Source organism: Ranitomeya variabilis, chromosome 3 (assembly GCF_051348905.1).
Source record: "Ranitomeya variabilis isolate aRanVar5 chromosome 3, aRanVar5.hap1, whole genome shotgun sequence".
NCBI classification, from domain to species: domain Eukaryota; kingdom Metazoa; phylum Chordata; class Amphibia; order Anura; family Dendrobatidae; genus Ranitomeya; species Ranitomeya variabilis.
This window is the reverse complement of record NC_135234.1, coordinates 537,514,401-537,526,413: the sequence shown is the minus strand read 5'-3', so window position 1 is coordinate 537,526,413 and position 12,013 is coordinate 537,514,401.

The following is a 12,013-nucleotide window of genomic DNA, read 5'->3' as shown; positions in this document are numbered from 1 at the left end:
TTTTTATTTTCACGGCTCTGTGTTATAAACTGTAGTGAAACACTTGGGGGTTCAAAGTGCTCACCACACATCTAGATAAGTTCCTTAGGGGGTCTACTTTCCAAAATGGTGTCACTTGTGGGGGGTTTCAATGTTTAGGCACATCAGGGGCTCTCCAAACGCAACATGGCGTCCCATCTCAATTCCAGTCAATTTTGCATTGAAAAGTCAAATAGCGCTCCTTCCCTTCCGAGCTCTGCCATGCACCCAAACAGTGGTTTACCCCCACATATGGGGTATCAGCTTACTCAGGACAAATTGCACAACAACTTTTGGGGTCCAATTTCTTCTGTTACCCTTGGTAAACTAAAACAAATTGGAGCTGAAGTAAATTTTTTGTGAAACAAAGTTAAATGTTCATGGTTTTTTTAAACATTCCAAAAATTCCTGTAAACACCTGAAGGGTTAATAAACTTCTTGAATGTGGTTTTGAGCACCTTGAGGGGTGCAGTTTTTAGAATGGTGTCACACTTGGGTATTTTTTTTATCATATAGACCCCTCAAAGTGACTTCAAATGTGATGTGGTCCCTAAAAAAAATGGTGTTGTAAAAATGAGAAATTGCTCGTCAACTTTTAACCCTTATAACTCCCCAACAAAAAAAAAATTTGGTTCCAAAATTGTGCTGATGTAAAGTAGACATGTGGGAAATGTTACTTATTAGGTATTTTGTGTGACATATCTCTGTGATTTAAGGGCATAAAAATTCAAAATTGCGAAATTTTCAAAATGTTTGCCAAATTTCAGTTTTTTTTTCACAAATAAACGCAGGTAATATCAAAGAAATTTTACCACTATCATGAAGTACAATATGTCACAAGAAAATGTCAGAATCATCAGGATCCATTGAGTTATAACCTCATAAAAGGACAGTGGTCAGAATTGTAAAAATTGGCCCGGTCATTAACGTGCAAACCACCCTTGGGGGTAAAAGTCCTATAAAACTGTAAGTAAGCTTTAAAGTTATAGTTCAGGAGATCAGTATCAACAGTTGGGACTCTATGGCGCAGTGGAAGAAAAAAAACCCAGAAGGCAGCAGTCTGGGGTCAAACTGCAAAGTGAGCAGGTCAGCAGTAGATGCATATTGAATGTCAGCATTGGTGAGGAGTCCCGGTGAATCTTACCAGGTTACAGCAAACAAATGTATAAACTTCTTTCATTATGGAATCCTAAGAATCCTGCAGTTTGGTGTGCAGAATATACCGTACATACTTTGTGTATGTGCCATGTCTTCCAGTATGAAATGGATAGAGAATTGCTTTCTTGCCTTCTAGTGCTTTATTTTTAGACAATGAGAAAAAGAAGTGCTAAATCAGCGAGTTCATACATGGAGCAGAAGGCTGCCAAACTATTTGCTGAAAAGATTAGCTATTCTTAGGCTGTGTTCTGAAAAAAAAGTGTGTCTTTACACCTAGGCTGTGCTCTGTTAGGATTGTGTCACTGAAGTGCTTGTCCTTAACATTCTCCCAAAATTCTGTGTCATCACCGTTAATAACGTCACTAACATTCTGCGCTTTCCTCCTATATTGATAATTCCACAAAGTGATCTATTTTATGGAATCTAGAAAAGCAGCAATGTAGGGTTGCCAACTCGAATTATTTTTGTTCTGGACAGCTCATCAAAAAATCATGGACAGAATATTTTTTTACGGACATAATCTACAGCCCATAGTTCTGATATGAAGACATCACTTGCCTTCACTGGAAACTGTGTTTTGACTGTAAATATTATTTTAATCTGTAGAAGTTTCCCTAGCCTCAAAAAAAAAAAAAAAAAGCAAGGACGCCTTAATTTTTCCGGACAGGACAAAAAAAAAAAAAGAAAAGAAAAAAAAGCCGTATTTTTACGGACGGTCCTGGATTTTCTGGACGGTTGGCAACACTGCAGCAATGTCTTCATGAATGGAGCAAAAGGCAGTGGAAACACTTGCTGAAAGGATTGGGGATCGTTCGTTGGTCTGTTCCTGAAATGAACAGCCCTGTAATATATTGTGCTTGAACCATGAAGGAATCCATGAATTTATATTGTGTCAAAAGGATCGGAGTTATTCTACAAGTCCTGGTAGTCAAACAGCCAGTTCCATGAGGACATTAGTAGTGATGAGAGACTATACTTGTTGTTCGGGTGGTCTCCGAGTTTTTATGACTGCTCGGAGATTTAGTTTTCCTTGCCGCAGCTGGATGATTTACAGCTATTAGCCAGCCTGAGTACATATGGGAATTCCCTAGCAACCAGGCAACCCCCACATGTACTCAAGCTGGCTAGTAGCTGTAAATCATCCAGCTGCAGCAAGGAAAACTAAATCTCCGAGCAGTCATAAATACTCGGAGACCACTGAAAACCTGAGCAACGAGTATACTCGCTCATCACTAGACATTAGCAAAAATAAAAGGATTATACATCTTGCATAAAACAGATACACATTAACCCCTTTCTGACATCTGACGTACTATCTCGTCGAGGTGGGGTGGGCCCGTATGACCACCGACGGGATAGTACGTCATATGCGATCGGCCGCGCTCACGGGGAGAGCGCGGCCGATCGCGGCCGGGTGTCAGCTGCCTATCTCAGCTGACATCCGGCATTATGTGCCAGGAGCGGTCACGGACCGCCCCCGGCACATTAACCCCCGGCACACCGCGATCAAACATGATCGCGGTGTACCGGCGGTACAGGGAAGCATCGCGCAGGGAGGGGGCTCCCTGCGGGCTTCCCTGAGATGATCGGTACAAGGTGATGTACTCACCTTGTACCAAGCGTCTTCTCCCTGCAGTCCCCGGATCCAAAATGGCTGCGGGGCTGCATCCGGGTCCTGCAGGGAGTACTTCCGGGTCAGGGTCCGGAGGCGGCTGCAGAGCAGCCTGCTCTGATGAAAGTAAGATCGCCCATCTGACAGAGTGCTGTGCAAACTGTCAGATGGGCGATCTGTGATGTCCCCCCCTGGGACAAAGTAAAAAAAAAAAAAAATTCCTAAATAAAGAAAAAAATATATATTATTCCCATAAATACATTTCTTTATCTAAAAAAACAAAAAAAAAACAATAAAAGTACACATATTTAGTATCGCCGCGTCCGTAATGACCCAACCTATAAAACTGTCCAACTAGTTAACCCCTTCAGTGAACACCGTAAGAAAAAAAACACGAACCAAAAAACAACGCTTTATCATCATACCGCCGAACAAAAAGTGGAATAACACGCGATCAAAAAGACAGATATAAATAACCATGGTACCACTGAAAACGTCATCTTGTCCTGCAAAAAACGAGCCACCATACAGTATCATAAGCAAAAAAATAAAAAAGTTATAGTTCTCAGAATAAAGCGATGCCAAAATAATTATTTTTTCTATAAAATAGCTTTTATCGTATAAAAGCGCCAAAACATAAAAAAATGATATAAATGAGATATCGCTGTAATCGTACTGACCCGAAGAATAAAACTGCTTTATCAATTTTACCAAACGTGGAACGGTATAAACGCCTCCCCCAAAAGAAATTCATGAATAGCTGGTTTTTGGTCATTCTGCCTCACAAAAATCGAAATAAAAAGTGATGAAAAACTGTCACGTGTCCGAAAATGTTACCAATAAAAACGTTAACTCGTCCCGCAAAAAACATGACCTCACATAACTCTGTGGACCAAAATATGGAAAAATTATAGGTCTCAAAATGTGGTAACGCAAAAAATATTTTTTGCAATAAAAAGCGTCTTTCAGTGTGTGACGGCTGCCAATCATAAAAATCCGCTAAAAAACCCGCTATAAAAGTAAATCAAACCCCCCTTCATCACCCCCTTAGTTAGCGAAAAATAAAAAAATGTATTTATTTCCATTTTCCCATTAGGGCTAGGGTTAGGGCTAAGGTTAGGGTTAGGGCTAGGGTTAGGGTTAGAGCTAGGGCTAGGGTTAGGGTTAGGGTTAGAGCTAGGGTTAGGGCTAGGGTTGGGGCTAAAGTTAGGGTTAGGGTTGGGGCTAAAGTTAGGGTTAGGGTTTGGATTACATTTACGGTTGGGATTAGGGTTGGGATTAGAGTTAGGGGTGTGTCAGGGTTAGGGGTGTGGTTAGGGTTACCGTTGGGAATAGGGTTAGGGGTGTGTTTGGATTAGGGTTTCAGGTAGAATTGGGGGGTTTCCACTGTTTAGGCACATCAGGGGCTCTCCAAACGCGACATGGCGTCCGATCTCAATTCCAGCCAATTCTGCGTTGAAAAAGTAAAACAGTGCTCCTTCCCTTCCGAGCTCTCCCGTGCGCCCAAACAGGGGTTTACCCCAACATATGGGGTATCAGAGTACTCGGGACAAATTAGACAACAACTTTTGGGGTCGAAGTTCTCTTGTTATCCTTGGGAAAATAAAAATTTGGGGGGCTAAAAATAATTTTTGTGGGAAAAAAAAGGATTTTTTATTTTCACGGCTCTGCGTTGTAAACTGTAGTGAAACACTTGGGGGTTCAAAGTTCTCACAACACATCTAGATAAGTTCCGTAGGAGGTCTAGTTTCCAATATGGGGTCACTTGTGGGGGGTTTCCACTGTTTGGGTACATCAGGGGCTCTGCAAATGCAACGTGACGCCTGTAGACCAATCCATCTAAGTCTGCATTCCAAATGGCGCTCCTTCCCTTCCGAGCTCTGCCAGGCGCCCAAACAGTGGTTCCCCCCCACATATGGGGTATCAGCGTACTCAAGACAAATTGGACAACAACTTTTGGTGTCCAATTTATCCTGTTACCCTTGTGAAAATACAAAACTGGGGGCTAAAAAATAATTTTTGTGAAAAAAAAAAGAATTTTTATTTTCATGGCTCTGCGTTATAAACTGTAGTGAAACACTTGGGGGTTCAAAGCTCTCAAAACACATCTAGATAAGTTCCTTAGGGGGTCTACTTTCCAAAATGGTGTCACTTGTGGGGGGTTTCAATGTTTAGGCACATGAGGGGCTCTCCAAACCCAACATGGCGTCCCATCTCAATTCCAGTCAATTTTGCATTGAAAAGTCAAATGGCGCTCCTTCCCTTCCGAGCTCTGCCATGCGCCCAAACAATGGTTTACACCCACATATGGGGTATCAGCGTACCCAGGACAAATTGGATAACAACTTTTAGGGTCCAATTTATCCTGTTACCCTTGTGAAAATAAAAAATTGGGGGCGAAAAGATCATTTTTGTGAAAAAAATATGATTTTTTATTTTTACGGCTCTGCATTATAAACTTCTGTGAAGCACTTGGTGGGTCAAAGTGCTCACCACACATCTAGATAAGCTCCTTAGGGGGTCTACTTTCCAAAATGGTGTCACTTGTGGGGGGTTTCAATGTTTAGGCACATCAGGGGCTCTCCAAACGCAACATGGCGTCCCATCTCAATTCCAGTCAATTTTGCATTGAAAAGTAAAATGGCGCTCCTTTCCTTCCGAGCTCTGCCATGCGCCCAAACAGTGGTTTACCCCCACATATTGGGTATCAGCGTACTCAGGACAAATTGTACAACAACTTTTGGGGTCCATTTTCTCCTGTTACCCTTGGTAAAATAAAACAAATTGGAGCTGAAATAAATTTTGTGTGAAAAAAAGTTAAAATGTTCATTTTTAAACATTCCAAAAATTCCTGTGAAACACCTGAAGGGTTAATAAACTTCTTGAATGTGGTTTTGAGCACCTTGAGGGGTGCAGTTTTTAGAATGGTGTCACACTTGGTTATTTTCTATCATATTGACCCCTCAAAATGACTTCAAATGAGATGTGGTCCCTAAAATAAAATGGTGTTGTAAAAATAAGAAATTGCTGGTCAACTTTTAACCCTTATAACTCCCTAACAAAAAAAAATTTTGTTTCCAAAATTGTGCTGATGTAAAGTAGACATGTGGGGAATGTTACTTATTAAGTATTTTGCGTGACATATCTCTGTGATTTAAGGGCATAAAAATTAAAAGTTAGAAAATTGCGAAATTTTCTAAATTTTCGCCAAATTTCCGTTTTTTTCACAAATAAACGCAAGTTATATCGAATTTTTACCACTAACATGAAGTACAATATGTCATGAGAAAACAATGTCAGAATCGCCAAGATCCGTTGAAGAGTTCCAGAGTTATAACCTCATAAAGGGACAGTGGTCAGAATTGTAAAAATTGGCCTGGTCATTAACGTGCAAACCACCCTTGGGGGTGAAGGGGTTAATTATGGGAGTTATTTGCTCAGGCATTAAAGAGTTCCCAAAGAATTTAAAGGGAACCTGTCAGCAGGTTCTCACAATATAAACTAAAGCAACCACCTTTAACTGGGGTGCCAACGCATTGCTGCAGAGAAAAGCGCTTGCACTTCAGTTGCACAGACACAAGATTCTCAGCGATCTATGGAGGACATAGGACAAAGCATCCACATCAATCAAGGCAGGACAACGGCAATTTTGCCGATAAAGCACAAATCCCAGACCATCAACGCCCATCAAACTGGACCATGACGATTAGCATATGGCATATGAGACTTCTAAAAGGTTTTTTTTTGCAATATGCCAGGTGACATGAGGGCTTACATGAGGCTGTTCTAATAGACCATCTAAAGATAGTGGTTTTAGTTTATATTGGGAAATACTGGTGACCGATACCCTTTACGTTAAGTCCTACCGTTAGAATATGGAAAAACGTACCGTGTATGAGCAACAGGACCCTCCATTATAAGGGCTCTGGAACACTTGGCTTTATCGGACAGTCCTAGAGACAATGAATGGAGCAGAGATCAAACATGCGCACCTAATTTAAGACATGGTTCTGCAGAGTCTAGTTCATAGCTTCCAGAGCTAAATCTGGGATCTTGTGGGGTGCCAGCACTTGAATACCCAACAATCAGCAGGTTTTTCATAGGATAGGGAATTAGTATTTTGGGACTATCTCTTAAATTTATTGATACAAAGCAGAGGGTACTCCACACATACGGTATTTGGCATTACTATGCATAGGAGACGAGAAGGATAATTGTGATTTAATATTATTTTGCAAATTAAGTTAAAAACAAGCATCAGGTTGTTTTGTTTTTTTTTCATAAAAATGCATTGAATTGATATCTGCTCCAATTTGTAATTATTAAAATGTGCAATATTGTTTGAAGAAAAGAAAAGAAAAATTGGCTAAGCCAAAAAAATCTAACCTTCTGTGATTGTCCCTTCATGCCCACGCTTCAGAAACAACTCCGGGAGTGGATTTTCTATCACTTGAATTTCTCCTTTTAGGATACATTGAGATTTCTGTTATTCTTGTCCATGTTTTATACCTATATTTTTCACAGACAGAACAAATAAAATTATAGTCCATGGGAATGTTAGCATATTTTATTTTTTGGGACTGGCTGTCCGCGAAATAAAAAAATGGAGAGGTGTCCGTTTGGAAACCAAATTGCAGATAAAGCTCGCCCATTCATTAATTTATTTAGAACCTCTGCTGCTGCCTTTGCACTTTTTAAAGATGACCTTACATCAATTTTTGCTTTATAAGCTGTACAGTACTGTTCAAAATAATAGTGTTCAAAAACATAAGTTAAAAACTAGTATAAAGATTGTGATTATTTCCAAGCATTGGGAACATTGCACATGGTTTTCTAATTGAAAACATGGAGAAATGGTAATTTTTAACTACTTTACAGAAAATAAAAATAAACAAACTCACAATATGTACCACTTTATTTGAGGCTTTAGCATTCCTGTGACTCGCTAACCTAATACTTAGTTATATAGCCACAGTTTCTTTTTAGAACTGCTACACATTATGTCGCATAGAGTCAACCAACTTCTGGCACCTGTCAACTGTTATTCCAGCCCGGGATGCTTGGATTACATACCACAATTTTTTTTAATTTGTTGGCTTTGCCCTCAAAATGGAATTTTTGATGTCACCATACAAGTGTTCTATCGAATTAAGGTCTGGGGATTGGGCTGGCAACTCCATAACCTCAATTTTGTTGAACTGGAACCAAGATTTTTCTCGTTTACTGGTGTTTATGGTCATTGTCTTGTTGAAACAGCAATTTCAAGGGCATTTCCTCTTCAGCGTAAGGCAACATTATCTCTTCAAGTTTAATATGTGCTAACTGGTCCATGATGCCTGGTATTCGGTAAATAGATCTGGCACCATCGTAACAGAAACATGCCCATACCATGATGCTTTCACCACCATGCTTCACCGTCTTCAGAGTGTACTGTGGCTTGAATGCAGAGTTTGAGGGTCGTCTGACGAACTGTCTGCGGCCCTTGGACCCAAAAAGAACAATTTTACTTTCATCAGTCCACAAAATGTTTCTCCATTTCTCTTTAGGCCAGTTGATGTGTTGTTTGGCAAATTGTATCTGCTTCAGTACGTTTTTTTTTTCTCTTTTAACAGTGGGACATTGCAGGGACTTCTTGCTAACAGATTAGCATCACACAGGTGTCTAACGGTCACAGTACTTACAGGTAACTTGAGGCTGTCTTTGATCATCCTGGAGCTGATCTTTTTCTGAGCTTTTGCCATTCTGGCTATTCTTCCATCCATTCGAATAGTAGTCTCCAGATTGCTTCCATGTCTCTCTGGTTTGGCTTTCCATTTTAAATCATTGGAGATTATTTTATCTTAACAGCCTATCATTGTCTGCACTTTATAAGTTTAAAAACTGAACTCCTTGTGTTTCCTCCCTCTACTAACCTACCTTTGCCTGACATTGCAATCTCAGTATGTGGTTCCACCATTACTCCCAAGCAACACGCCCGCTGCCTTGGGGGTCATACTTGATTCCGAGCTTTCATTCACCCCCCACATCCGATCATTGGCTCGCTCTTCTTATCGGCATCTCAAAAACATTTCTAGAATTCAGAGAGACAGAAGAGTCTGGGAGTATAAACTCATGTTGACCTTTGACACTCAGTGCAGGAACGAATGTGTCGTATGGATTTATGTCTTTTTACATCAATTAAGGAATTTGCTCTATGAACTGCTCCAATATTAATGGACACAACTGTTTATCACTCTCCCATATTGATAGTTCTGCTTCAAGTCACCTGTCTTATCTATGACATTATTTCTGTGCTGTGCATAAATATGTGATTCTTCAGATTTTGTATTAGTATATGCTTGATGAAGAGACCTGAGTAGTCTCAAAAGATTGCAATTTATTACCATATTTTCAGTTAGCCATGAAAAAGGTATCAACCACTGAGCACTCTCAATTCTACATATTTTTCTATCTACTGGCTGTCACGCTAACGCCCTGACTGGTGGGCGTGAGCTCGGGGTTTGTGGCCCCACTGTGCCACGAACCAGACTACCCTGCAAGGGGCGTGACTGACAGCTGCCTTGGTCTTCACTGGAGCCTCTGATGGTGAGGTCAGGCTTGTGCGACAGGTAGCTGCCAGGTGCTACTCCAGGGTGGTGTCTGGCTGTGGCTGCTGATCCCACTTGGGAAACAGGAACACCAGGATTGGTGCGGGCATCAGGCAGGACAAGCAGATAAGCACGGATGAAACTCAGATGAGTAGGCTGGCACAGCTGAGACACAGTTGGCAGAGACACAGGGCTGGCAGGCACGGCAGAGAGACAGGGCTGGCAGGTACGGCAGAGACACAGGGCAGGTTGGTGTGGTGTATGAATGAACAGGTAGGGACCTGTTCACACAGGAGGTGCAGGTATAGATATGATGTATGAACGAACAGGTTGGGACCTGTTCACACAGGAGGTGAAGGTAAGGAAACAAGCAGGAAGGAATGAAGTATGAAGGAACAGGTTGGGACCTGTTCACACAGGAGATGCAGGTACGGAAACAAGCCGGAAGGAAAAGAGTACGAAGGAACAGGTTGGGACCTGTTCACACAGGAAGAGAACCGCAAGGCTGCGGATAGGAGCTGCAGCAAGAGATTACTGCAGCAACAGGAGCGGAGCAGAGTAGAATGGAGCAGAACCGCAGGAGTGTAGAGCAGAGGTAAAGCTGCAAGAGAGACAAGGGTAGAACCACAAAGTGCAGAGCCAAGAGCAGAGTGAAGGCACAGAGTGCAGAGCCAAGAGCAGAGTGCAGAGCCAAGAGCAGAGTGAAGGCACAGAGTACAGAGCCAAGAGCAGAGTGAAGGCCCAGAGTGCAGAGCCAAGTGCAAAGCGAAGGCACAGAGTGCAGAGACAAGAGCAAAGCGAAGGCACAGAGTGCAGAGACAAGAGCAAAGCAAGGTCGCAGAGTGCGGAGCCAAGAGCAGAGCAGAGAGGCACTGCAGGGAAAAAAAACACAGACAAGGAGACAGAGATAGGACAAAGTTCAGACAAGGTAATGGAACAAGACAAGGTACAAAAACAAAGACACAGGGACCAGGATATTCAGCCTCCAGGAGGGCAGACAAACAAGATACAAGGCAAAGCAAGGAGAACAGCCTTCAGAGAAGGCAAGACACAAAGCAAGGCCTGGCAGCTCAGAAGCAAAACACAAACTGAGCTAACACATTGCACAGGCCCAGTCCACTGGGTGGAGCTGCACTAAATACTGGAGGCCTCTTGGTAATTGGTCAGGAACAGATTTGACAGGTGCACCTGATTCCTATAAGAATCAGAGAGTTCAGGCGCCGCCCCCCTATGCGCACAGCCAGGAAGCATGCAGAGAGCAGAGGAACAGAATATGGAGCTGGCAAGAAACAGAAACCACAACATGACCTGGAGCAGTGGGTAAGATGGTGTGAGAGATGAGAGGCCATGCCGTGATGCCAGCAGAGTTGTTACACTGGCTAAGATGGTACAAAAGATAAATATCTTTCTCGTATATTTTATTGTTCAACTATGCGGTTCATTTCCTTCAGCTCAGTGGACGTGCACTTTCATCTCACAATGATACCATCCAATCATAAAATGGTAGCGCACATAGGTAGGAAAAGGTAGATGCCCACATTTCTAACCCAAATGAAATACCCATTAAGCTCAGGGACTTTGCCAACAAATTCTCACAAGACGTTATCGATCTCACAAGACCATGCCTCCTTCCCGACACCACTTCTTAGTCAGTAGCTTCAGAGTGAGGAGCGTTGAGAGAGCAGTCGAGGACCAAGGGTAAGAATTATTGTTAAGGAGGAAGGCATTGCAGATGTCTCACATGACTACACTGGCACCTAGGCTTAATGGGCACTTCATTTAGATCAGTACTGTGGGCATCTATATTTTTCTGCCTATGGATACTTCCTTATTTTGTGGGATGAAAAGTGGGATTTAGTGGCATGAAAGTACATGCCCATAGAGCTGAAGGAATCGAACTGCCCAGCTGAACAATACAACATTTTGCACCAGTAATTTTGTCACCCTGTATCACCACAATGGAGGAAAAATGAAAAACAAATACACTTTTATGTACTTTCTGGCTACTATGTGCATGAATGTACAAGTTGTATGGCAAAAATTGGTGAAATATCCTCTTTAAAAATTAAGCTAAAAAATATATAAGTTGTACTGCACCTGCTGAAACTTGTAAATTGAAAAGAACATAATAAACAGGCTATTCAAATAACACTGCATATGAGTGAGAACTGATGAGAGCTTTGTAGGCGAGTGATAAGTTTATATTAGACTCTGTACAGGATGGGCAACCAGTGCAATGCCTGGCACATGGCGGCAGCATCGGTGTAGCAATTGGACAGGAATATGATCCCAGCTGCTGCATTCAAGATGGGTTAGAGAGGGGAGTTTAGAAAGGAAACAGATTAGTAGAGAGTTGCAACAGCCAAGAGGACACTGAATCCGAGCAATAGTAAGAGTTTTTGCAGAGTGAAAAGGTTGATTTGAAGTGAAGCTTTTAAGGTGCAGATGGCATGGAGCAGGCAAGTGATCACATGTAGGGAGCAAGTGAAAGATCTGACTCAAATATAACAGACAGAGAACTTTGGAGTTATGGCAGAACCACACACGTCTAGGTAGAGGGTGGGAAACACAAGGAGTTCCGTTTTTGACAGATTAAGTTTTAAAAAGTCGGAAGACAATGTTACAGACAACAGATAGA